The sequence below is a fragment of the Tachypleus tridentatus genome, chromosome 3 (assembly GCF_004210375.1).
Source record: "Tachypleus tridentatus isolate NWPU-2018 chromosome 3, ASM421037v1, whole genome shotgun sequence".
NCBI classification, from domain to species: domain Eukaryota; kingdom Metazoa; phylum Arthropoda; class Merostomata; order Xiphosura; family Limulidae; genus Tachypleus; species Tachypleus tridentatus.
In genome coordinates this window covers 79,758,198-79,762,763 of record NC_134827.1, presented here as the reverse complement: position 1 = coordinate 79,762,763, position 4,566 = coordinate 79,758,198, and positions in this window count along the sequence as shown.

Genomic DNA, 4,566 nt, shown 5'->3' with positions numbered 1-4,566 from the left:
AACTGTTTTGCTTATTTTCAGTTTTAGGTAATTTTTAAATGTTTAGAAGACTGAAAGAGTTGCACTTTGGAAGTGTAACTTTCGTAAGTATAATGTGTAAATACAATAAAGTAAAATTTTCTTAATTCCAAATTTTAGCCAACGAGAATGTTCCTAGCCTTGAATTCGCCAATCATGCCTCTAATAACTTTATCACACATTTGGAGACATAAACTCAAGAGAAGTTGGAAAATTTGGTTTCCTTGTTTTCTTAAATGCACTCTTCCTAATGACATAGTTGATAGTATTCTAGGAACTTCTAGTAAAACTTAGAAACGAGTATAACCCTGATCAAGGTGGTTTCAATCGTATATTCTATCTTTATATAGTGAAGTTTTCATGTAGTTCTCAGTAGTGATGGAACAGATAAAGTATTAACTATGTGCATGCCATGACCTGTTATACATGCAAAACTTAAACTGCTTTGTTATCAGTTTATGTGAATAAAATTGGCATCAAAACAGCCAATGAGTCAAATTTTGATATTTTTATAACTTTAAATCTCTTCTCACTTTTAAAAGGAAATATTTAGATAAATTATTAATCTTTATTAATTTATAGCACTCCAAATTCCCTATTTTTAAATATTCGTACTACCTCTATATGACGTAGAAAGAATACCAAAGTTACAAGTTTATTGTACAGATATTCCTAAGGCATGATCTAATATCTTAGCTTCTAGTCTTCTTTCTTTACGGAAATATAAATCAAAAAGCTAAACCGATATTTATTAAATTATTTATAATCAATAAAAGGAGAACATTTCAATTTAGTTTTATTAGTATAAGGTTAACTCATCCTCGTGATAAGTTTTCAATTATTCGGTCTACACGTGAAAAACAAATGTGGCAGGTATTTAGTTCATTTCCAATAAAACGCTAAAAATGAGACCTACAAGAGCATTAAGAGCCAGCATGGGTACCTGGACAAACATCCATGTCATGCCACCTTTTTTTCTCTCTCTTTTTTAAACATTTTAAATAACTTGGTGAAAAGAAAGTCTTATATTAGGACAATAACGAGCTAATAAAACAAGGGGAATTCATAGTAACAACCATTTTTCGCTCTCGATATAAGTGTATAAACCTTAAAGTCTCAAATATCTATTGCATCTATAAAGTAACAAATACATACGAAATGTATCAAGTGTTTATATGCAAAGAAAAGCCAAAACGTGTTTGTTTTTCTTGTTTTTTCTGTGATTAAATGAAGATATAGCTTAAAGTGCTCTTGGGGCTTTAGGGTATAATAAGGTTTCTTTTGCCCAGGTTCCTTTTGTTTTCCTTGTAAGCAGGGCTGTTTCAGGCAACATTCATAGTGGAGAAGAACTGAATAATTCGAAACTATACAAGTAACTGAGCTTCTACTTGGGACAGACTTATTCTTCCCCATGGGTCACACAGAATTTCTAACAATTTGTGTATACAATACCTTCATTTAAGGATTAATACATGCTTAAAACTTTTGTGTTATATTCAAGGGTAACATGAATATTTTTAAAAAATGTATGTTTTTTTTTTTTTTATTCAAAGTCATTCAAGTTTTTCCTCACACTAGTGCGCGTGAGTCTGTAATCCACCAGTTGTGGCCACTGAAAGCTGCTACGTAACTTGTTGGCAAATCGAGCAATAGCGTGGGACCTTCGTGTCGCGTCATAGAAAGCACTTACAGTGGCGTACTAAAGTTAGGTGCGAGGGGATAAAATCGGGGGAGTTGCAAGCAAACGCAAACTAACGTGGCAGGGGTTTAGTTTAGAGAGAGAGAAGTCAGAAGAAGAATTCTCTCTCCAGCTGGGGTGTTGAAGAACGTTGTGGTTCCTCTTCGTCCCCTTTCGTGGAAGGTTATTGAATTTAGCTGGGTTTTGTTTTGTTTTTACTCTTTTTTGGGAGGGTGAAGGAGTGGAGTTGGTCATAATTAATACTATTCATGAACAAGGCAAAGGTAGCACCGGAGAAAAACAGCCAGAACTCGTCCCGATAGGCAAATATCATAGTAAATGTGAACAGAAACGACCCGATTCAGGGCATGGCAATAAAATTGCCTTGGCTGGGATCTAAATATCCAATGCCTAAGTTTTTGCTGTGGGGGGAAATGGGAGCGCCCAGAGAAAAACCCACTTTCACAGGACAGGCGCCGAAAGTTTTACCTGTCCTGTGCCCGAAACCAGAAAAAGAAAATACATAATATTTACGCGAATTTTGCCCTTTAAGTACTTTGTTGTGTGATTCTTGAAATATGTTGTATGGTGAAATAAATTTGGTTGGTGCACTAGTTAATTTATAGAGTGATGCCGTTAGTTTGTTTCTGTGTTCTGCTTTTAAATAGTATTTGTGTGATATTTCCGTTAGTCTATTTCTTAGTGTTGGTAAGTTGCTGATTTGATGTATATAATTTACTGGAGTGTATGATGGTAGACTGAATGCAGATCTTAGTATTTTGTTTTGTTGAACTTGGATTTTCTGGAGTGTGTTATTTGACATATTATATGTGACTTGACATCCATACTCCATTAGTGGACGGATGTAAGCCTTGTATATTTGGATAATGGTTTTTGGTGAGCATTTTGAGTGTTTGCTGGTTAGAGTCATTAAGTGTGAAATGCGTTTTCTAATTGACGAGTGTATGTTGTTAACATGTTTTTTTCCATGTTAGTTTTGTGTCGAAAGTGATACCAAGGAATGTGATGTGTTTGCTCATGTTAATGGGCGTATTTCCGAGTGATAATTTTAATTTTTCTAGAGTTTTTCTTTGTCTTTATAGTTTCCTGTAGAAGGTGATTGCTTGTGTTTTGGTTGGATTTAAAACTACTCTCCAGGTCGAGACGTTGTTAAGTGATTCTTGCACGCGAGACATGGCCATTACTGGGTTTCTGGAGGTGCTCCAGATTGCAATGTCGTCTGCATATTGTGAATTATGCGTGTATGTTAAATTGGGGAAAGGTATGTTGCTGACGAAAATAATATATAGTAGTGGAGAAAGGACTGGTCCTTGGGGCACTCCTGCAGTTATATTGAATGATTTAGATATAGTTTTATTGACTTTTACTTGTGCTGTTCTATCTATCAGGAAGTTTGATATCCATTTAATTATAGTAGAGTTTATTTTTAGATGAGTTAGTTTGTATTTGATGGCATTGTGCCATACGCTGTCAAATGCTTGTTTAACGTCTAGGAATACATCAATGGTTACTTGGTTGTTGTTAAAAGCTTTGTAGACTGATTCGGTGAGTCGTGTGAGGTGATCTGTTGTTTGCCTGTTTTTTCTGGAGGCATTTTGGGATCCTGGAAGGATTCGAGGGAGTTGAATACCAGTACAAGTTTTTAAACAAAATGACAATTCGTCACAGTAAGAAAAACATTTTTTTAAAATGTTTAAACTCTTACAACAACTTAATGTTAATTTCCACTATAAATTAAAATTTTATTTTTAATGACAATAAAAATTTAAAATGAAAAATTAAATATTTGATTAACAAATTAGATCGAAAGGTGAACGTTTGTTAGCGTTTTAGTCTTCAGTTCATTGATTATGATCAATTGGCTGTAATTGACATTGCAGGTCTTGTTCACATGACATTGTGACTTTAACTGCACGAGATATGTTTCATTAAATAATTATGATAACACATAAAGTGCTGGTGTTTATAACAGTATCATGATACTTGTATCCATGTCCAGTAATTTTCGACAATGTAGTATCATAGTGATGTTTAAATGTTTATAAATGCATTGTCGTGATATTATAGAAACTTGTTTATGAATGATGGCCCCTGTGACTCCTGGTGATCAGTATAAAACCGCAGAAAGTCATACTTTGCACTAAACTTTAGACTTGACTTTTTTCCTACAACTATGACTACTGAAGTAACGATTATGTGTATGACCGAGTGAGTTTTTTTATGAAGTCTATGTGGTGATCTTATGATGTTGGGGTGAAGTGACTGCATGTTTTTATTAAGATAGAGTGTGATAAAGTGACTGCATGAAGATGTGTTAATGCTGACATGCTTAATACAGTAAACACCATTTCGGACGGGTTCGGATCCCCGTCACACCCAACATGCTCGCCATTTCAGTCGTGGAGGCGTTATAAGTGACGGTCAATCACACTATTCGTGGGTAAAAAAGTTGGCGGTGGGTGGTGATGACTAGATACCTTCTCTCTAGTCTTACACTGCTAAATTAGGGACGGCTAGCACAGATAGCCCTCGAGTAGCTTTGCGCGAAATTAAAGAAACAATGATTTTTACTTTGCCTTTCCGTGGAGACATTCCTCTAGATGCTGGTGTCCCTGATTACCCTTTGTGGAATTATACATTTCCACATACACACAAAAACACGGTTTAAAAACCACTGACTGTATCTCATTTACCATCTTCAGCGAAAAACCTTCCTCATCTATTTCGATCCTACGTGCCTACATCCAACAATCCTACATTGCCCGAAGATTTCTATCTCTTTGACCCACCTTATCTCTCGGCTCGGCATGGCCAGCTACACGAGGGCTATCTGCACTAGCCGGCCCTAA